Below are 23931 nucleotides of genomic sequence, written 5' to 3'. Positions count from 1 at the left end.
TGCACGAACTCGTTCTTTTAATTTCAGCCCAACTGAATAATTATTTGATAATGCTGTTCACTTATTTGTTAGAAAATTTGCACACCTTTCCCTTGCGAATAGACTTTTATACTATTTAATCTTTACTGCACAACGAAGACTTCTTCAGACTTGCAGTTTCCTTCATATTCTGATCATTTACCGAACTGAACCATCAGACCCCGTAAGGAAACCCCTAATTGTTGATCTCTTATTGTATTTCTTACGAGATTGGTGGAAGACTGCAGCAACTTTGCTTCGAATCCTAGAGCAAAATAAATAATTTTAAAATAGGGCAGTCATAGATAAAGTAATTATACATGGTGTTTCAAAATTCATGTTTTACACTTCTACAGGTTGCAGAGCGAACTTAGATCAAAAGTTGCATAGAAACCTTGTCTGTAAACGTCATCCAACGACGCTACAGAGCGTCAAAGTTATGGTCACAGGCACCTGTAACTGTATGCATATACAGGATAATTCAGTGATGATGTTACAAACTTTCAAGGATGATGGAGACGGATGACTTGCAAGGATGATGGTGGCGGATGAATGTATCAATTTGAGATAAGGCTCTCCGGTTCGGAAACGAAGGAGTCAAAAGTTATAAGCGAAAATCATTCTTATACCACAGACATTGGAATAAATGTACCGGTACTGTTGTTGCTGAGAATGTAGGGTAGGTAACTTTCAGAGATGGTAGTATGGACCAAAATTTCCAGTAAACATGGGCTCTAAAATGCATACCTGAGGAACTATGGGCACTTGTTCATCGCCGGCCGCGGTGCCCAAGCGGTTCTAGGCGCTTCAGTCTGGAACCGCGCGACTGCTACGGTCGCAAAAAAAAATGGTTCAAATGGCTCTGAGCACTATGGGACTTAACATCTGTGGTCATCAGTCTCCTAGAACTTAGAACTACTTAAACCTAACTAACCTAAGGACATCACACACATCCATGCCCGAGGCAGGATTCGAACCTGCGCCCGAAGCAGCCGCGCGGTTCCGGACAGAGCGCCTAGAACCGCTAGACCACCGCGGCCGGCGCTACGGTCGCAGGTTCGAATCCTGCCTTGGGCATGGCTGTGTGTGATGTCCTTAGGTTAGTTAGGTTTAAGTAGTTCTAAGTTCTAGGGGACTCACGACCTCAGATGTTAAGTCCCATAGTGCTCAGAGCCATGTGAACCATTTGAACTTGTTCATCTTCGATAGTGTGGAACACATTTCCTCTGTCGAACAAGTGCTCATAGTTCTTAAGGTATGGATTTTGGAGTACGTGTTTACTAGGCAGGTTTTCCTGTTTTGCTCCATACTATCACTTTGATAGTTGCCTAACCTACAATCTTAGCAACAACAGTACTGATACATGTATTACACTGTCAGAGATACCAGAACGGCTTTCGCTGATAACTTTCGACTCGTTCGATTTCGGTACAGAGGCCCCTACGTCAAATTGATACATTTATCCTTCGCTGTCATTATCAAGGAATCACCGTGTATGTACATATATCTACAGGCGCCGGCGCCTACGAGTTTGGTGCTCTGTAGCGACTTTTGTGGTCATGGGTTCCTGTGTAGAACTTGATCTGCTAAGTCCCCTCTTCAACTTCTAGATGTGTGTAACACGAATTTCGAAACACCCTGTACAAGACTGATCAATTCATATATTTTAATAGGTATTTATAAACAGGTCTTAAAACTATTAAAATACAAAACTGATTTAAAAGTCCAATAGCCCGCAATTTCGAAACACCCTGTACAAGACTGATCAATTCATGTATTTTAATAGGTATTTATAAACAGGTCTTAAAACTATTAAAATACAAAACTGATTTAAAAGTCCAATAGCCCGCACTATCTGTTTTTATAGAAGTCTATTAGACTCTCCAAACGGTTTTGCAAATTTTAAGTTGCATCTTCTGGTGAATACAGTGCTGTCATATGGTATAGGGAGCTATTACAGAATGCCGCAGAGTAACAGTTGGCGTGGAGAGGCAAAGTTGTCATCTTTCTTCAATTGGTAAAAACATCATGTGATGGACGTCCTGTCTGTGCTAAAATCACGAACTGCATCGCTTTACCGACTAAAATACGTACCTGTGGGCCTATGTCATGCAACGGACGAAATGTTATCCAGGAAAATATTGGGTCCGCAAGCCGACAAGCTTATAAGATAGGTAGTGTCCACAGTGTGTTGCCGGAGCGTGTGGGGTGACTGCCTTTCGAGTACTGAAACGGTTAAGCCAGCTTTACTACAAATTTACACATATTACAGTTCTTCTACAACTCCCCACCCTGCCTACCCAGCTACGTCACAAGGACCACCAACTCACACCAGATATATACCAGCTCGCCTTTTAAACCAGCAGAGTGCTCAGCCAAACCCACAGAATGTTTATTTTTCACGAAACACGTTACTTCCGTGCTGAATACAGAAATTCGTAACTAATGTGAGTAGTGCAAAAACGCAAACGAAAAGAACATACGTTAGTTACTGCACGCAGACTTTGTTATACGGGCACTTGATTTTTGGGACGCCTGTACGGGAACTGTCGCATTCTTACGCAAAAGTCCACTCCCTCCACAACGAACGCTGCTCGCTCTTCGGTTTATAGGCAGGGTGTAGCCTAGCTGGAATAAAGTTGGTGGAGGAATTGGTTGCCCACTTGTTTAACCCTATAAGGGCACATCAGGATCACTCTGCGCCTGAGGTTTTGTGTTCGTTTCTATGCATGCGCCATTGCACACACACAGCCCGCTGCCACCAAAGTAAATCCAGCATTGAATGAGACCTAGTAGAGGACGGACGTTCTTAGATGTGAGACATCGTTGTTCCATTAATTCCACACAAATGTTTTTTGAAGGGTCACTGTGACCTGGAGAACACATTGGGCAACTGTTCTGTCGCTGAGTGTGAAGTTCATTTATGTGAAAATGGCACTTAGGAATGAGATTTTGCCAACGGAAAATGATACACGGGAAGCACTGTTAATACGAGGGTTGTTTTTTAAGTAAGGGCCGTTTCTATTTTTAAAAAAGGATACAAATACTTTTGTAAAAAAACTTTTATTTTCTGATTCTACACACTTTTACCTATTTTTCTACATAGTTACCTTGTTTATTTAAGCACTTGTCATACCGTACAACTAAGATTTTAATTCCCTCTTCAAAGAATTCGGCCGCCTGCTCCGACGGCCAAGAGTTCACGGCCGCTTTCACTTCATCGATGTCATTGAAGCGCTGCCCGCCAAGATGGCGTTTCAGGTTCCGGAAGAGGTGAAAATCGCTAGGAGCAAGGTCGGGGCTGTATGGTGCATGGCCCAAAACTTCCCAGCCAAAAGAATCAATCAAATCCCGAGTCTTTTGAGAGGTGTGAGGCCTAGCGTTATCGTGCAGGAGCAAAACTCCTTTTGTCAACATGCCGCGCCTTTCGTTTTGAATTGCTCTGCGGAGCTTCTTTAGAGTTGCACAGTAGGCATCTGAGTTGGTTGTCGTTCCTCGTGGCATAAAGTCCACTAGCGAAACACCGCGCCGGTCCCAGAACACAGTTGCCATAATCTTGCGCTTTGACAGCGTCTGTTTGGCTTTGACCTTGACGGGTGAGGTTGTGTGTCGCCATTCCATCGATTGTCGCTTGCTTTCGAGAGTGATATGGGATACCCATGTTTCATCTCCAGTGACAATTTGACTCAACATGTCATCCCCTTCTTCCTCGTAACGAATCAAAAAGTCCAATGAAGTGGCAAATCTCTTCCCTTTGTGGTCCTCTGTGAGGAGTCTGGGTACCCACCGAGAATACAGTTTCTTAAAGTTTAGGTTTTCAGACAGAATTTTGTATAAAACCGATCTTGAAAGTTGTGGAAATTCCAAAGAAAGAGTGGAAATTGTGAATCTTCTGTCCTCACGAATCTTTGTTTCGACTGCAGCCACCAAATCACAGAGGGCCGGCCTGAGCGTTCTTCGTCATGGACGTTTTGACGGCCATTTTTAAACTCTCTAAGCCATTGACGCACTTTACCTTCACTCATTGCATTCAAGCCATAAACTTCTGTTAACTGACGATGAATTTCTGCAGCTGATAGGCGATTCAATAATCGTAAACATTATAAAGTAGCACAGCGATGCGTACACGTCAGCTACAGAGTTGCAACTTTCATCAGTGTGAACGGGAAGGATGCCGGCAAGTGGCGCGGTGGCTTGTTGCAGCGTCCGCGCGAACTACGGGACTATACGCGCGAACGGCCCTTACTTAAAAAACAACCCTCGTAGAACTCGACCGTGAAAGTGACGGCAAGTGACTTTCGTGATAAAAGTGATTCTGAAGCTGATGCTCCTGTAGCAGTAGTTATGGACAATAGTGAAACTGGTCAGGCTGCAAAACCTTCAGACAGCGATGAAGAAAATACAGCCGTCCGGGGTAAGAATGGTGATTGTTGGAACACAGCTGTCCGTAAGAGAAGAGGCCGGCCAGTTGCCAGTAACAACGTAGTCTTTATTCGGAGAGTGTGGGAATAATTAATTACTGGATTTATCAATAATTGAGAATACCTCAAAATACTTGTGTACTATGCGCATTTCATGAAATGAATAGCATCTTCGCGTAATTAAACTGAAAATCAGCTGATGAGCCAAAATATTATGACCACGTCCATCGCGACGTTGGATGCTGCCTGGTTGCTTTGCGGGCATGTGACGCGGTAACAAAAGTATGTAAACGGAGCAACACGCATGGGGGATCGACCTAGGGAAGATGTGGGCTGCAAAAGGGGAATTCCAATGAGATAAGCTAATTTTAAAAAGGGCAGATTATTATTTCGCATAGCCTGTGAACGAGTATCTCGAAAACTGCGAAGCTGGTCGAATGTTCACGTGCGGCTGTTGTGAGCACTATGGAAAGAGGTGGAAGAACAGTGAAACCACCACAAGACGCTAAATTGCTGGACGCCCGCAACTCTTCGCAGAACGTATGGTTCGGAGGCTTGTCTTCTCTGTAAAGTAGGATAGACGATGATATGTGGCATTTCGGCCGAAAGAGCAAAATGGTTCAAATGGCTCTGAGCACTATGGAACTGCTGAGGTCACCAGTCCCCTACAACTTAGAACTACTTAAACCTAACTAACCTAAGGACATCACACACATACATGCCCGAGGCAGAATTCGCACCTGCGACCGTAGCGGCCACACGGTTCCAGACTGTAGCGCCTAGAACCGCTCGGCCACTCCGGCCGGCCCGAAAGAGCACAATGCTGGTGCACGCACAAGTGTTTCGGAGCACACCGTTTCTCGTACTTTGTTGAACGTGAAGCTCCGCAGCAGACCGACCCTACGTGTTCACATGTTGACCCAAACGACATTGTCAATCACGATTGCAGTGGGCACGGGACCATTGGGATTCGACCGTGAGTCAATGGAAATGTGTCGGCCCTACGAGTGAATCACGTTTTTGCTACACTAGGTTAATGTTCGTCTCTATAAACGCCGTCATCGAAGTTAATGGCGGCTGGAAACGTGGACGCCGGCTGGTGGAAGCAGTATTATGCTATGGTAGTCTTCTCCTGCGCTTGCATCGAAGACACCCTGGCCGGCCGAAGTGGCCGTGCGGGGGGCCGAGTGGTTCTAGGCGCTGCAGTCCGGAACCGCGTGACCGCTACGGTCGCAGGTTCGAATCCTGCCTCGGGCGTGGATGTGTGTGATGTCCTTAGGTTAGTTAGGTTTAAGTAGTTCTAAGTTCTAGGGGACTGATGACCACAGCAGTTAAGTCCCATAGTGCTCAGAGCCATTTGAACCATTTTGAAGACACCCTGACAGCTTCTAACTACCTGCATCCCTTCATACTTGATGTCTTCCCTGAAGGCGATGTCATGTTTCAGTAGTATAACTGTCACTGTCTCGCAACCAGAACCGTGCTACGGTGGTTTGAGCAGCATTTGAGTGAACTCACGTTGATGTCTCGGCGACCAAATTCGCCTGATGTAAATCCTTTGGAACCCATCTGGGCGCACTAAAATCGGCGGCCTGTCATTTACGCCAATTACACGACCCGTGCGTACACTTCTGATCCCGCACACCTCCAGAAACCTACCAACAATCTGTTGCATTCCTGATACGCAGAGCCAGTGATATATTCCGTTCCGAAGACGGGCAAACAAGCTGTTAAGCAGGTGGTGATAATGTTTTGGATCATCAGTGTATAGTCTTTAGATCCGGATCGTTTTCAAGTTTCTTCATTGAAAATTTTCAATGGCAGTTTTCAGTTAGTCTGGAATATTCCACGCATTAATACTAATATTGGACGGCCGGTTTGGCCGAGCGGTTCTAGGCGCTTCAATCTGGAACAGGGCCACCGCTACAGTCACAGGTTCGAATCGTGCCTCGGGCATGGACGTGTATGATGTCCTTAGGTTAGTTAGGTTTAAGTCGTTCTAAGTTCTAGGGGACTGATGACCTCAGAAGTTAAGTCCCATAGTGCTCAGAGCCATTTGAACCAACTAATATTGACAAGAAGAGAATAGAAGCTTTCGAAATGTGGTGCTACAGAAGAATGCTGAAGATAAGATGGGTAGATCACATAACTAATGAGGAGGTACTGAATAGAATTGGGGAGAAGAGGAGTTTGTGGCACAACTTGACTAGAAGAAGGGATCGGTTGGTAGGACATGTTCTGAGGCATCAATGGATCACTAATTTAGTATTGGAGGGCAGCTTGGAGGGTAAACATCGTAGAGGGAGACCAAGAGATGAATACACTAAGCAGATTCAGAAGGATGTAGGCTGCAGTACGCACTGGGAGATGAAGCAGCTTGCACAGGATAGGGTAGCATGGAGAGCTGCATCAAACCAGTCTCATGGCTGAACAACACAACAACAAGAACAACAATATTGACTGAAACAGTACGAGGTTTGTCAGGAAAATACGTATACAAGTTGAATAATAACTTTATTTTACAATTATTCAGGTATTACAATACGGTCTCCTTCAAAGTACTCGGCCTGAGACGCGACACACTTCTGCCAACGCCGTTTCCACTGTTTATGACACTGCTGAAAGTCTTCAGTTGTGATGTTGTTCAGTTGCTGTGTCGTTTCCGCCTTGATGGCTTCCACATCTCCCAAGTGCCGCCCCCGAAGCACCATTTTGCGTTTCGGGAACATGAAGAAGTCACACGGGGCTAAATCGGGTGAATAAGGCGGGTGGTCTGTCACGGTGATTGAGCTTCGGGCCAAAAACTCGCTCACAACGAGCGACGTGTGAGCGGGCGCATTGTCGTGATGAAGGATCCACCTGCCCCATTTTGCCAACTCCGGTCGAACTCGGGCCACACGAGCTCTGAGACGTGTCAGAACTTCAACGTAAAAATTTCCGTTCACTCTCTGTCCGGGAGGGACAAATTGCTTGTGAACAATGCCCCTAGAATAAAAGAAAACAATCAACATTGTCTTCACATTGGACGTTGATTTTTGCGACTTTTTTGTTCTCGGTTCTCCTGCTAGTTTGGCCGGCCGCGGTGGTCTAGTGGTTCTAGGCGCTCAGTCCGGAACCGCGCGACTGCTACGGTCGCAGGTTCGAATCCTGCCTCGGGCATGGATGTGTGTGATGTCCTTAGGTTAGTTAGGTTTAAGTAGTTCTAAGTTCTAGGGGACTGATGACCACAGATGTTAAGTCCCATAGTGCTCAGAGCCATTTGAACCATTTGAACCTGCTAGTTTCCATTCCTTGCTTTGAGATTTGAGCTCCACACCGAATTCGTAAAACCCGGACTCGTCTCCAGTGATGACTCGGTTGAGAAAGTCCCCTCGTTCCTCTGCTTCCGACCAATCCTCACAGCACTCGACCCCCTTTGCTTTCTGTTCTGGCGTCAAGAGCTTCGGTAAGATTTTCGCACACAATTTCTTCGTTTCAAGTTTTTGTGTCAGGATTTCGTGAACGATTGTTTTGCGGATTGACAGCTCGTCAGCAATCATTCTGACTGTCAATCTACGGTCTTTAAGAACACAAGCCCGAATTCGTTCAACATTTGCATCGGAACTCGATGTCGACGGGCGTCCTGGGTGAGGGTAATCGTTCACTTCTTCTCGGTCATCCCGGAACCTTTTTAACCACTTGTTCACGGTTGGTTCCTTCAGAGAATTGTCTCCGTAAACCTGTTTCAAACACTAAAAAATCTCACGGCCGTTCTTGCCTAGCTTTGCAAGAAACTTGATGTAGACGCGCTGTTCCTCAATCAGAGAGAGCTCCATGCCGACGGAAGGTGAAAAAGGGTAACTGTCAACAAGCTGCCGCACACTCCCACCTTCACGCAGAGTGCTCTGACTCGAACTGAGCGTTGATGGGATTGATTACAGCAATAGTCCCACCTGGCGGTGACTGAAACTTGTAACATAAAGACATTATTCAACTTTTATACGTATTTTCCGGACGAACCTCGTACATGAGAGGCCGCATCTCGTGGTCGTGCGGTAGCGTTCTCGCTTCCCACGCCCGGGTTCCCGGGTTCGATTCCCGGCGGGGTCAGGGATTTTCTCTGCCTCGTGATGGCTGGGTGTTGTGTGATGTCCTTAGGTTAGTTAGGTTTAAGTAGTTCTAAGTTCTAGGGGACTGATGACCATCGCTGTTAAGTCCCATAGTGCTCAGAGCCTTTTTTTCGTACATGAGAGACGTGACATAAAATGAGTAGAGGACATGAGAGTCCAGTTTCACTAGAAAATATTCTATTTTCAGGCAGTTTCTACAGGGTCACTGTAGCTCTGGCGTGCAATTCATGTGACAGTTTGAGAGGGTTAAAGGTCATCGCGGTAATTTCATAGGAGATCCAGATGGGGATGGTGGAACTGGGATTTGCAGCATGGCTACGCGAAGACTCTGGTCCAGTGGGCCTAGTGATGGAGCACCTCCCTCGGTGACAAAATCGGCGTCGACTGGAAGAGAATGTGGGCGTGGCTGAGCGGGGGCTGCAGCATCAGCACAGGCAGTAAGGCACGGCGCAGCGCAGCCGGCTGGCGTCGTGGAGTGACCTCTGTCCGGGTCCTGCGGCCTCTGCGCTGGCAACAACGCGACGCAGCGCGGCTCCCAGCGCCGGCTCCTCTGGCACTCTGCCTGCAGCCGCCGGCCGCCTCGTGGACGCCGCTGCTTTCCGCCTGGCGACCGCAGGCGCCATCACCCTTAGCGAATTGTAAGTGGGCGCAACAGCGTAAGCAGCACCACCGCTAGTGGGGCCAGGGGACAACTCGTGTTTCGCGCTGAACGACGAAATACAATACTGGCCATTAAAATTGCTACACCAAGAAGAAACGCAGATGGTAAACGGGTATTCATTGGACAAATATATTATACTACAACTGACATGTGATTACATTATCACGAAATTTAGGTGCATAGATCCCGAGAAATCAGTACCCAGAACAACCACCTCTGGCCGTAATAACGGCCTTGATACGCCTGGGCATTGAATCAAACAGAGCTTGGATGGCGTGTACAGGTACAGCTGCCGATGCAGCTTCAAACACGCCGCAGTTCATCAAGAGTAGTGACTGGCGTAATGTAACGAGCCAGTTGCTCGGCCACCATTGACCAGACGTTTTCAGTTGGTGAGAGATCTGGAGAATGTGCTGGCCAGGGCAGCAGTCGAACATTTTCTGTATCCAGAAAGACCCGTACAGGACCTGCAACATGCGGTCGTGCATTATCCTGCTGAAATGTAGGGTTTCGCAGGGATCGAATGAAGGGTAGAGCCACGGGTCGTAACACATCTGAAACGTAACGTCCACTGTTCAAAGAACCGTCAATGCCAACATGAGGTGTAACCAATGGCACCCCATACCATCATGCCGGGTGATACGCCATTATGGCGATGACGGAATACTCGCTTCCAATGTGCGTTCACCGCGATGTCGCCAAACACGGATGTGACCATCATGATGCTGTAAACAGAACCTGGATTAATCCGAAAAATGACGTTTTGCCATTCGTGCACCCAGGTTCGTCGTTGAGTACACCATCACAGGCGCTCGTGTCTGTGATGCAGCGTCAAGGGTAACCGCAGCCATGGTCTCAGAGCTGATAGTCCACGCTGCTGCAAAAGCCGTCGAACTGTTCGTGCCGATGGTTGTTGTCTCGAATACGGCCCTATCTGTTGACTCAGGGATCGAGACGTGGCTGCACGATCCGTTACAGCCATGCGGATAAGATGCCCGTCATCTCGACAGCTAGTGATACGAGGCCGTTGGGATCCAGCACGGCGTTCCGTATTACCCTCCTGAACCCACCGATTCCATATTCTGCTGACAGTCATTGGATCTCGACCAAAGCGAGCAGCAATGTCGCGATACGATAAACGGCAATCACGATAGGCGATCCGACCTTTATCAAAGTCGGAATCGTGATGGTACGCATTTCTCCTCCTTACACGAGGCATCACAACAACGTTTCACCAGGCAACGCCGGTAAACTGCTGTTTGTGTATGAGAAATCGGTTGGAAACTTTCTTCAAGTCAGTACGTTGTAGGTGTCGCCACCGGCGACAAACTTGTGTGAATGCCCTGAAAACCTAACTGGTATAGGCATGCGTATTCGAATACAATGTAAACGGCGCTACAGCGGGCAAGGCCTATATAAGACAACAAGAGTCTGGCGCAATTCTTATATCGGTTACTGCTGTTACAATAGCAGGTTATTGAGATTTAAGTGCATTGAACGTGGTATGGTAGTCGGTGCACGAGCGATGGGACACAGCATCTCCGAGGTAGCGATGAAATGGGGATTTTCCCGTACGACCGTTTAAAGAGAGCACCGTGAATATCGGAAATCCAGTAAAACATCAATTCTCCGACATCGCTGCGGCTGGAAAAAGATCCTGCTAGAACGGGACCAACTACGACTGAAGAGAATCGTTCGACGTGACAGAAGTGCAACCCTTCCGAGCCGGCCGAAGTGGCCGAGCGGTTCTAGGCGCTCCAGTCTGGAACCACGTGACCGCTGCGGTCGCGGATTCGAATCCTGCCTCGGGTATGGATGTATGTTCTTAGGTTAGTTAGGTTTAAGTAGTTCTAAGTTCTAGGCGACTGATGACCTCAGCAGTTAAGTCCCACAGTGCTCAGAGCCATTTGAACCACTTGAACCCTTCCGAAAATTGCTGCAGATTGCAATACTGGGCCATTAACAAGTGTGAGCGCGTGAACCATTCAGTGGAACATCGTCGATATGGGCTTTCGGAGTGGAAGGCCCATTCGTGTAACCTTGATGACTATACGAAACAAAGCCTTTACGCCCCACCTGGACTCGTCAACACCGACATTTTCTGTTATTTTTTTCGTTAATTAAATTATTTTTTGTCCAGCACGGAGATCTGAGTAACCACCTCTCAAACACCAACTGTAAAATTTGTGTATCTGGACGTAAAGCTGTTACTAAATGTTTTTATCATTAACGCAGGAATAATGCAGCAAATTTCTTGCGCGTTTAGTTGTGGTCAAAACTTTTTTCTATGAATGTTATGTTACTTGTGCAGGTTCTGCGGCAATGATCAACCCGCTATAACATATCTTAATTATCATTCTTCCTACCGTACCCACATATGGAGTGAAGTTTTATTCGGTTTAGTATGTGTATGTATGATGGATCACAATAAATATTTCTCTCTAGTCTGCCTACCGTGAAAATATCTCAGAAATCGAAAAATATGAGACGAATTGCGTCAGTAAAGTTTCCTACTGGTGAAAGTGAGAAAGTGAGTCAGTTTATACCATTGGTTTCATGTTTGTAACTACCCTTACTAACAAATGTTTACAATACACAATTGAGTGCCAGGTTAGTGCAGTTCAGCAGCCACCTATATTTCTTCAGTACATTAAATTAGTTGCATTGTGTCTGCTGGGTAAACAAGTATGAAAATCCTATACTTTGGGGACAGTTCAGCTCAGGTTATATGAGTCTTAAGTCTCGAGATTACATGTCTGCGGTGCCCTTGTTACTGATCAGTATGCATAACATCTTGCTTTCTTAAGACCAGTGCTGAATTGATACATCTGTCTGTCTGGCGGAGCAGAAAGCGAGTTGGGTTTGTGAACACTTTGTTTTCTCTCTCAAGGATTTTTTTTTTTTTTTTTTTTTTTTGGTGGGGGGGCGGGAACAGGCAGTTGTTCTCCTACCTGCTCCGCAGGGGGTACACTTGTTTTATTGATGGGCATGTCACTCGAAGTCGTGCATGGGGAAGCAGTACGGTGTCACGCTAACGTTGATCTGAGTGTACCATGTTCAAATATTTGGAGGTCAGTACGACCCTGCAAAATAATGCGTAATACCTGAATCTCCAAAACGATCACGTTCGACAATGGTCCAGAATCCATTACATGTTCCCACCTCTCTGCACAACGATTTTATATTTCGTCTGACATGATGCTATGCATGAGGGTACGTCCAGCAATGTCTAAAATTATCGTTTTGGTGATCCATGTCTTATGGTGTGTACTGACCGCCACATTTAAAAAACGTCGTATTACCGCCTTGAGCTGCTGATAATATACTTTATTTATACAACCAGTTTTAGTTATCTGATCATCTTTGGGTTCATAAAAGTATTCACAGAATCAAGTTAGCCGAAATATTAAATCGTTATCTTCAGCTGATAAAACCACGAAAAGTACAATGTTATCATAGAGGGTTGTCTGTAAAGTAAGTTCGGATCGGTCGCTAAATGGAAACCACAATGAAAATCAAAAACATTTTATTTGCAAGAGTTACCTGCACTTTCAGGTACGTCTCTACATATTCGCCGCTCCGACTTAGACATTTTTCGGAGCGTTATACCAAATTTCCAACACCATCATCATAGAAGGGAGCCGCCTGTTCTTTCCGATAATTCTCTACACTGGGCTATACCGCCTGGCCTGCGCACAAGTGTTGTCTTCACATCCAGCATATCATGTGAACAGAGATGATGGGGGTGTTCGAACACTTCCCATCGAAAAGACTGCAGGATCGTCTTCACTGCCCCTGCAGAGTGCGGCTGAGAATTGCCATGAAGAATGCGTGGCAGTTGTGTTGGGTGGGCTGCATTCATTAAGGCGAAGCCTCTCAGTGGGCCCCCCTACTTGGCGGGAGACATCGTTGTTCGAGGCACCTTTACCTGCTCACAGTGCACTCACAACTGACAAGAGCGTCTTGAGGCGATCGACGGTCATACTAGAGACGTTACCCAACACATCTGTGCAAAGCTTCATGGGGTTTTCACTGTGGTGTCCATTTCATGACCGATCGCAACTTACTTTCTGGACAACCCTCGTATCATATAAATCTCGTCGTCAATTATAAAAACTGTGCTTGCGTGTGTGCTCATTCATGTTAAAACTGTAATCGCCTGTTCACAGTGTTAAAGCTGATTGCAGTTTTAACATGAATGAGAACACCCACTAGCATACTTCTTACAGACTGATGGCGTTATTTTTGTTTTACGATATGATAGCAGCTGGCGAGAACGATTTTATATTTCGCCTGACACGATGCTGTGCATACTTGCATGAGCTTGATGATGGTCAAACGGCTGAAATTGATTGTGTAAATCAGGCATTTTATCAGCAGCGCAAGGCTGTAATATGACATTTTTCAAATATAAAAGAGCTCTGCAGCACTGTATCCTGAAAATATGACGACATATTTTGATACAGTACATTCACCTGCCAACGTTATTGAGACACTGCGCTTGTTCTCCATTTGCCTCTTTTCTGTGGTGCATTCACTCCTGACTTTTTGTCGACGACAATGCGCGACCACATCGAACAGCTCTTGGAACGAGAGGATATTCTGGGAATGGGCTGGCCTGTCCGCTCTCACGACCTGAATCACATCGGACACGTGTAGGATGCGTTGGGGAGACGTCCACATGCACGAACGACCGTCCAGCTGTTGTGAACCGCGCTGATGGAGGAGTGGATCGCTTTCCCACAAGAACTCCTAACCAACCTTTTGGCCAGCATCGGAGCATGAGTTGCCATCCGTGGTGATCTGGTGATCACACACCCTATTAAGAACCATGTCCCGCATTTTGTAACGTCCAGGGTACCATCAAAAACCGTAATTGCTTTGAATATGTCATTTCTGTTTCCCTACTGCGTATTTATTTCAGTTACCTTCTGTACAGTGCTGTGTTGTGTTGTACCATTACAGCATGGTCCACGCTTCATCGAGCTATGTTACTTGGCAGCTTTCAGAGAAAGGAAAAAATATATAGTGTATTCAGGCGATTTTCTTTCAAGAAAACAATTTAAAAGTCAGTATTACGCTGGTTTTTAATATGGTAAGATCTGATCATCTTTTAGCCTATTTACAAGCAGACACTCCTCTTCCAAAATATTAAAAATCTACCATACCACCAATATTAGGCCCTCCCTACAAAGTGTTGTATGGGCACCCTTGCCTCCATAATGCATCCGATTACGGCACTGGCAGCAGATGACGTGGCGGTCGGTCGGGTAAACTTCTGAGCAAAACAAATTTTACAAAATTCACATAAGTATGGCGCCCAAGATGTTCTTCCCTTACACTAACTGACGTATGTCGAATCATGAAAACAACGGTCCTGAGCAACACGATAAACGCTTAAGAGAGCCTCAAGGTATGAGATTCTCTCTGCAACCGAAAGTTCGCCGGTGATTTCTGTGGCCAATAGGTACCTGTAGCCAGGGATGTTTTTGTGAACGACCTGCATAAGCAGAAAAGTTTCAAGAAGGAGAAGCCATGGATGTTTTCACTGTGTGGCATGCAAAACGGTCTCTTTCTGTGGATAGTTTTTTCCTCGATTGACTGCAGAATCTATCAAGGAAAATGTTCTTGAGAAAACTTTCCTGTTGAATAAACTTAAGAATGGAATCCGCTTCTATCGTACACGTGTCCGCCCTATGGACACTAGCGGATGCTAACCCGTCTACAAACACATTGAACAATGGTGAGCCTGTCAACAGTCGATAACGTTGTTTTTTTATTCTCTGCCGTGTTTTCCCAACGCCCCGAAAATAAGAGCAGGAAAAATAACCGCCAAGCGTCGATAGAGCTGCTCTAACGGTTGGTGGAATGTTTAGCAACCACAGTCAGGTTTGGTGCTTTCTAGCCTGCATCTTAAATCGCAGTGTGTTACCAGAAGAAGGATAAGAGTTTAAAACTGTATTCTCAATAATGTACCAGAGCATGCTGAATAGTAATGCCTACGAATTTTTTATACTTTTCTCAATATTAGTTGAGGTATTACATGTCGTGCATATTACTCGGTCGCCTTAACCCACTTTGATGACGAAAGTTCCATCCCTCCGCCGCTAAAGGGCTCCGAAATGTAGCGTTTAACATGACGCTATGTCGGCGAGTGAGAAAATCCTCAGAAAATTTAAACCACGAATTCGAAGAGTTCGTTCATCCGTGGATCACACTTTCCTTCAGCATAAAATAAATGTAAATGTCGTGTGACGAGAGCCTCCCGTCGGGTAGACCGTTCGCCGGGTGCAAGTCTTTAGATTTAACGCCACTTCGGCGACTTGTGACTCGATGGGGACGAAATGATGATAATTAGGACAACACAACGCCCAGTCCCTGAGCGGAGAAAATCTCCGACCCAGGCGGAAATTGAACCCGGGCCCTTAGGATCGACATTCTGTCGCGTTGACCACTCAGCTACCGGGGGCGGACTCCTTCAGTATGACAATGCCAGACGACACCTGTTACTGCGATACCTTCAAAAATCCGACTCTTGGATCCACTTTTGTTGATCGCCCTCCACTCTGTCCCGAATTGGCCCCATCCGATTTTCAGCTGTTTGTAAAACTTAAAGAACGCCTTCGAGGACCACACCTTAACAGTGATGAAGCGGTGCAAGAAGAGATGGGGTTGTCAGTCAGCCAACAAAGTTAGACACTATATCTCGTAGTGACGGCACGGGCATAGTGGTCTCTCGTTGGGGGACATGTATTCATCGGCAGGCTGAATATATATGTAGACTGGAAGAGTAAAGATGAAGAATATTGAAAAAGTTTGTTTTATTTCAAAAGCTTTAAGAGTTTTCACATAAAGGATTGGGGGGCATTTCTGTTCAGCACTTCCTCGTATATTAAAATACGTAAGTATTGACTGAAAGAGTCCTACAGCTTTGGAGCTCTTCCGTGTTTGTGTGTTTTGAGTGACGCTGGTGACACGAAAATGGTTCAAATGGCTCCGAGCACTATGGGACTTAACATCTGAGGTCATCAGTCCCCTAGAAACCTAACTAACATAAGGACATCATACATATCCATGCCCAAGGCAGGATTCGAACCTGCGACCGTAGCGGTCGCCCGGTTCCAGACCTAAGCGCCTAGGACCGCACAGTCACAACGACCGGCTGACACGAATAATATCAAACTAACAGAATGAATTCTGTTAAGATGTGTATTCGATGATCAATTTACCCAATTGGGAATACACAGACCTCGGATTCGGGTTTTCTATGATTTTTCTCAATCGACTGAAGCAAATGGTGATAGGAATTCTTTGAAAAGGGCACAACTAATTTCGTTTCCCAACTAGAGCTTGTGCCCCATCTCTAATGACCTAAGGGCTTCGCCGGCCGTTGTGGCCGAGCGGTTCTAGGCGTTTCAGTCCGGAACCGGGCTGCTGCTTCGGTCGCAAGTTCGAATCCTGCCTCGGGCATGGATGTGTGTGATGTCCTTAGGTTAGTTAGGTTTAAGTAATTGTAAGTCTAGGGGACTGATGACCTCAGATGTTAAGTCCCATAGTGCTCAGAGCCATTTGAACCTAAGGGCTTCGAAACGTCCTACTTCCTGCCCTCTGTTAGAAAACTTCCAGGCACACTAAAAATCTGTAACCTACCGAGAATCTGACCAAACGTTTTCTTGCCATAAGAGAAGAGGCTTAATTAAGTCAATACTCAATTTCGTCTCATATTGGTTTCAGCTTCCAGTTATTTGCTAATTTCACTGCAGAGGCAGTAGAACGGTTTATTACTCGAAGTTGAACTGGCATTGTTGTCACGAAAACCATACTTCGTACAAATCACATGCGATAATATATGGGGAGACAGTGGCCACAGACAATGAACAATGTCGTGTACTCCTGCACTGTGTACCTAGCGTCACGGAAAAGTTTCACTAAAAAAGGACAGGACGTCCTTAGTAGAGTGAAAGGGAATGCAGTTATGTGACCCTCTTTGCATTTGGAGAAACAACCCCTTTAGAAAGTCCATCAGTCGGAGTTCTTTCCGTACAGACGGAAGGTGCATAAAACTTACTATTACGTATAACAAAAAACACATTAACTATGGTCGGTCTCTACCATGTGTTGCCGTATTTCAACAGGACAATGCTAGTCCAGACACGTCACGTGTCTGTGTGGACTGTGTGCGTGATGTTGAGGTACTCCTGTGGCCAGGAGAAATCCCCGGATCTGTCCCCGATAGAAAATGCCTCGTACCAGCTCGGACGTCCACTACACGCCAGCACCAGTATCCAGGTTGTCAAGGACGACTTACAACAGTTGTGCGCCCGATTGCCTGAGAACATAAAACAACGCCTTTGCGACCCACATCCCAACCGCAATAGCGCATGCATCCAGGCCAGGGGCGGTGCAAAGTCGTACTGATGAATAGTCGCATACTGCCAAGTGTTCGATTTTGTACGCACTGCAGTAACATCACCTAACATCTCAAACCGTTAAGGTTCACTTCGTTTCTTCCTCCCGTCATCGGTGCTTTTTTGTAAGCTTGAAGGTACAGCCCAGATCGAACTAATGGAAAGGATGTTTCGGGTATACTGATAGTACTTTGAAGAAAGATTTCATTTCCACCAGGTTGTTAGTTATCAGTATTTTTCGAGCCACTACTACACTGAAACGCCAAAGAAACTGGTAGAAAAATGGTTCCAATGGGTCTAAGCACTACTATGGGACTTAACATCTGAGGCCATCAGTCCCCTAGACTTAGAACTACTTCAACATAACTAACCTAAGGACATCACACACATCCATATCCGAGGCAGGATTCGAACCTGCGACCGTAGCAGCAGTGCGGTTCCGAACTGAAACGCCTAGAAACTGATAGAGGCATGCGCATTGAAATACAGATATATGTAAAGTGAGTTTGAATGTTGTGCTATAGTCGGCGCGCGAGCGATGGGACACAGGATCTCCGAAGTAGCGATGCAGTGGGGATCTTCCCGTACGACCATTTCACGAGTGTACCGTGAATGTCAAGAATCCGGTAAAACATCAAATCTCCGACATCGCTGCGGTCGGCAAAAGGTCATGCAACAACGGGACCAACGACGACTGAAGAGAATCGTTCAACGTGACGGAAGTGCAACTCTACCGCAGATTGCTGCAGATTTCAATGGTGGGTCATCAACAAGTGTCAGCGTGCGAACCATTGAACGAAACGTCATTGGTATGGTCTTCCAGAGCCGAAGACGCATTCGTGTACCCTTGATGATTGCACGACACAAAGCTGTACGCCTCACCTGGTCCCATCACCACCGACATTAGACTCTTGATGACTGGAAACCTGTTGCCTGGTCGGACGAGTCTCGTTTCAAATTGAGTCAAGCGGATGGACGTGTACGGGTATGGAGACAACCTCATCAATCCACCGACGCGGCATGCCAGCACGGGACTGTTCAGGCTTGTGGAGGCTCTGTAACGGTGTGGGGCGTCTGCAGTCGGAGTGATATGGGACCTCTGTTACGTCTAGATACGACTCGGCCAGGTGACAAGTACGTAAGCATCCTGTCTGATCACCTGCATCCATTCACGTCCATCGTACATTCCGACGGACTTGGGCAATTCCAGCAGGACAATGCGACACCCCACACGTCCAGAATAGTTACAGAGTGGCTGCAGGAACAGAGTTTAAACGTTCCCGACCTGAACATTATTGAGCATTCTGGGGTGCCTTGCAAGCGTGCTGTTCAGAAGACATCACCACCCCCTCGTACTCGTGCGGATTTATTGACAGCCCTGCAGGATTCGTGGTGTCAGTTCCTTCCAGCACTACTTCAGACATTAGTCGAGTCCATGCCACGTCGTATTGCGGCACTTCTGCGTACTCGCGGGAGCCCTACACGATATTATGCAGGTGTACGTTCCTTTGGCTCTTTACTGTAGTAGGTTTCGAGCGTGTACTTACTTTCAATTGCGCAAATGGATGTGGTCCTTGTGACGTCTTTGCCGGGCGCTGTGGCCGAGCGGTTCTAGGCGCTTCAGTCTGGAACCGCGCGACGGCTACGGTCGCAGGTTCGAATCCTGCTTCGGGCATGGATGTGTGTGATGTCCTTAGGTTAGTTAGGTTTAAGTAGTTCTAAGTTCTAGGGGACTGATGGTCACTGCCGGTCGGAGTGGCCGTGCGGTACTAGCCGCTACAGTCTGGATCCGAGCGACCGCTACGGTCGCAGGTTCGAATCCTGCTTCGGGCATGGATGTGTGTGATGTCCTTAGGTTGGTTAGGTTTAATTAATTCTAAGTTCTAGGCGGCTGATGACCTCAGAAGTTAAGTCGCATAGTGCTCAGAGCCATTTTTGAACCTGTGGTCACCATAGAGCTCGGAGCCATTTTTTGTGCCATCTTTGTTTCGGGCTAGCTGGGAGTGCCTCAGTCACCGTACGTCACTGTTCCGTAGTTTAACATGTTCCACAGATCTACCGAGCGTATGCGCTTCTGTTATAGTGGTGGTTCAGGTGGTTTGGGGAAGGAGACCAGACAGCGAGGTCATCGGTCTCATCGGATTAGGGAAGGAAGTCGGCCGTGCCCTTTCAAAGGAACCATCCCGGTATTTGCCTGGAGCGATTTAGGGAAATCACGGAAAACCTAAATGAGGATGGCCGGAGGCGGGATCGAACCGTCGTCCTCCCGAATGCGAGTCCAGTGTCTAACCACTGCGCTCTGTTCTAGTGCTTCGTGCATCGACCGGCAGGCAATGCAGCCTGTGACACCGGGAGAGTGACGGCAGGCTTTGACAGCTCTGCATTCGCAAGCCAGCCGCTGTCCCCACACTATCGACCAGCGGGCTGGACGGCTGGCAGTCGCCGAGGACTTCCCACCGACGCAGCACGCCGCTGCCTCCCACTCGCGAATCTAGGAAGCCCGATGCGCTGGCCACGCGCCAATCGTGGAGCGCTCGGTCCACGAAATTTCGAGAGAACTGCGCGGTGCCAATAACTTGCTCCCACGGTACTTCAGTGCTGTGTCTTCTACAGATGCGCCGAAATAACGTGGCTGCAAGTTATTTACATCCGGCAGTTCTTCCGAAAAAATCGTAGAACAAGCTAGATCCCATAAAGGTTTCAAATTTCTTTCGAAATGTTAATTCACAAAGTCAGCCTCCTTAACTGCGTTGTCAGCGCTGCTAACTGCCATACGGAAGAGACGTGTTCGACTCCCGGTATCGGAGGAATTGGGGAAGGACTGGAAAGGGGTGCATTCAGACTCGCGATGCAAACTGAAGGGTTACTAGACCGAACAGTAGCGGCTCCAGGTGACGAAAACCGAGAACCAACGAGACAGTGGTGTGCTGACCTCAAGGGCCTCCATACGGCATCCAGTGACGCCATTGACATAGGGTGACACGGCGGCCGGTTGGTACCCGAGGGCCCGCCTGGTCTGTGGACCGTATTTTATTTTTGTTTTGCGGTCATGAAGAGAAGGAAAATAACAGGGAAAGCAACCAGGTTGAGCCCATGCCGGATAAGGTTGAGGCGAAATAATAGATCTATCACTCTATGAGCCATTCAGGAATCTGCAATCGCGACGCAATGGGGTGGCTTGTGTGCCTCAGTGATACAGGTACTAGAATCTTATTTTCAACTTTGTCAGAAGAGTATCGTTTGAGAAGGGCAGACTAGCATATCGATCCCGTAGCGGTGGGGCAGTCTTTCCAGTAGTTGCAGTGACAACTAACAAAAAATCAAGAAGCACGCCTCTGATTTGGTCTGGTGGGGCTCTTCAACAGCCGGCCGGTGTGGCCGAGCGGTTCTAGGCGCTTCAGTCTGGAAAGCGCGACCGCTACGGTCTCAGATTCGAATCCTGCCTCGGGCATGGATGTGGGTGCTGTCCTTAGGTTATTTAGGTTTAAGTGGTTCTCACTTCTAGGGGACTGATGACTTCAGATGTTACGTCCCATAGTGCTCAGAGCCATTTGAACCATTTGGTCTCCAACACTCCTTTACTATTGCCTCCATTCCTAACTATTGCCTCCAGTACCTAACGTCTATAGACGAACCGACAGATGTTAATGCTAGAGTGTTGTCTCCATCGCCGGCCGCGGTGGCCGTGCGGTTCTGGTGGTGGTGGTTAGTGTTTAACGTCCCGTCGACAACGAGGTCATTAGAGACGGAGCGCAAGCTCGGGTTAGGGAAGGATTGGGAAGGAAATCGGCCGTGCCCTTTCAAAGGAACCATCCCGGCATTTGCCTGAAACGATTTAGGGAAATCACGGAAAACCTAAATCAGGATGGCTGGAGACGGGATTGAACCGTCGTCCTCCCGAATGCCGTGCGGTTCTAGGCGCTCCAGTCCGGAGCCGCGCTGCTGCTACGGTCGCAGGTTCGAATCCTGCCTCGGGCATGGGTGCGTGTGATGTCCTTAGGTTAGTTAGGTTTAAGTAGTTCTAAGTTCTAGGGGACTAATGACCACAGCAGTTGAGTCCCATAGTGCTCAGAGCCATTTGAACCATTTTTTTGTTGTCTCCATCAATCAGAGATTACACCGGCCTTCCCTGTTATAAGAACTCTATAGCGTCATGGTTCTGATAATGATGTGAACTGTGCGGTACACTTCTCTATAGAGGTGATGGTATCTCGTATCACATGGTTACATGCCCTATTTAGTCTTCTATCCGCGAATGATGCGCGGGATGAAGGGCTGCTGTTACGGCTCAATACGAGTACGAATCTCTTTAATTTTACTTTCACAGACTTTTCGCACGATACATGTAGGAAGAAGCAGTATGGTTGACTCTTCTAGGAACGTACGCCAGGGAATTTTAACAGGAAATGGCATCATGATGCACAACGCCTCCTGTGTAGCGTCTGCCTCTGGAGTAGGAAGAGCATGCTCTTTACACTTTACTAAACGAACCCGCTGCAAAATGTGTGCCCCAACGTGTTACGCTATACGAAGACGCCTAAAGAGAATGTTCCAAACACCGGTGTATAGTTACAGGATTAGAGAACACTGTAGCAGGACACTTAGTTCACTGTAAAATGTGTAACACCTGCATGGTCGATCCTAGAGGAAACCTTCTTAACGATCGAAAGCTTAATCCTTCGCCTAAGGTGTTGTTGGATGCCAAATTTGAAGAGGTACGTGGTTAGGATACTGCCACAGTGTGCATTCCTTACTCCGCGGCTTTTCTCAAACAATAAGGAAGGAATTATTCTGGTGAGGGCGTGACACAGAAAGGAGCAGACATGTTCTCGTTTTATTGAATTAGCGGTCGAATAACGTAACGTCAGAGTTATTTACTCGCAATATGGAGATTATAATCGTTGCTACGTCGTCAGCATTTAATCTTTGCGTGGGTACATGCTTGGGGGATGTATAAAACTACGTAAGGTGAGAACTGAATATTGATTTTCCTAAATCATTTTATGCTGTTAGAAAGGACAAATAGGAATTGTTGTTGGTGAGTGGTCGCGATGCCGATCAGAACCCAACAAGGAAGTACATCTCATTCTGTGCTGATCTTTTACCGATCGATGATTATCGAAGCTACGCATTAAATCCCCCCCCCATGAACCATGGACCTTGCCGTTGGTGGGGAGGCTTGCGTGCCTCAGCGATACAGATAGCCGTACCGTAGGTACAACCACAACGGAGGGGTATCTGTTGAGACGCCAGACAAACGTGTGGTTCCTGAAGAGGGGCAGCAGTCTCTTCAGTAGTTGCAAGGGCAACAGTCTGGATGATTGACTGATCTGGCCTTGTAACAATAACCAAAACGGCCTTGCTGTGCTGGTACTGCGAACGGCTGAAAGCAAGGGGAAACTACGGCCGTAATTTTTCCCGAGGGCATACAGCTTTACTGTATGGAAGCTCGCACAGGATAGAGTAGCATGGAGAGCTGCATCAAACCAGTCTCAGGACTGAAGACCACAACAACAGCAACGCATTAAATTATTGTAGAAGAATTCTAAATATCGAAAAATTTTATTTCAGGTGCGGAGAACCATCAGGTCTCCATGCAGAAAGCTTTATGTAAAGCATACATATTCTTCTTAATAGTACTTCGCCAATGCCGATTCAGAAACCGATTCATCCCCATTAATATACATATTAGCCACATTTACAAACGAGAGACAATAATACAGTTCATTTCAAACCTTCCCGCTACGGAAAACTCCGAGAAGATTACTGGCAACAAGTCGGGAAAGTTAACATCAGTAGAAATTGAGAAATTCACTAAAATACACGTTGTTTTAGAATATGATTAAGTTCGCTTGCCTGGCTAAACGGTCAGTGTATCTAATTATCACACTGGGAAACAGATTTTCAGTACCACGGCGAGGGGGGGGGGGGGGGGGGGGGGGAAGTACAGCATCGGGGCCCTGCTAGTGCGGCAACCGAGGAACTACTTGAAGTTGTAAAGAGCTGATGTTACTGTCCAGGAGGTAGTTCTGTTGACATCAAATAGTACTAGAGAAAACTACAATGTGGGCAAAATACAACAGCCGCAGAAAATATTTCATGCACTCTAATATACCGAGCGAGGTGGCACAAAGGTTAGCAACGGTTCAAACCCGCGTCCGGCCATCCTGATTTAGGTTTTCCATGATTTCCCTAAATCACTCCAGGCAAATACCGGGGTGGTTTCTTTGAAAGGGCGTGCACGACTTCCTTGTCCATTCTTCCTTAATCCGATGGGACGGCCGGGGCGGCAGAGCGGTTCTAGGCGCTACAGT

General features: G+C 46.9%; 1 protein-coding gene across 2 annotated transcripts in view; it reads right to left on the bottom strand.

The window, feature by feature from the left end:
• The window catches only part of LOC126416038 (muscle-specific protein 300 kDa-like), a 643030-nt gene that overhangs the window by 600471 nt on the left and 18628 nt on the right, over positions 1–23931 (bottom strand). The window lies entirely within an intron of this gene.

The sequence above is a fragment of the Schistocerca serialis genome, chromosome 8 (genome assembly GCF_023864345.2).
Source record: "Schistocerca serialis cubense isolate TAMUIC-IGC-003099 chromosome 8, iqSchSeri2.2, whole genome shotgun sequence".
Classification (NCBI taxonomy): Eukaryota; Metazoa; Arthropoda; class Insecta; order Orthoptera; family Acrididae; genus Schistocerca; species Schistocerca serialis.
Note: the sequence above shows the minus strand (reverse complement) of the source record. Positions and strands in the feature narration are given on the sequence as shown.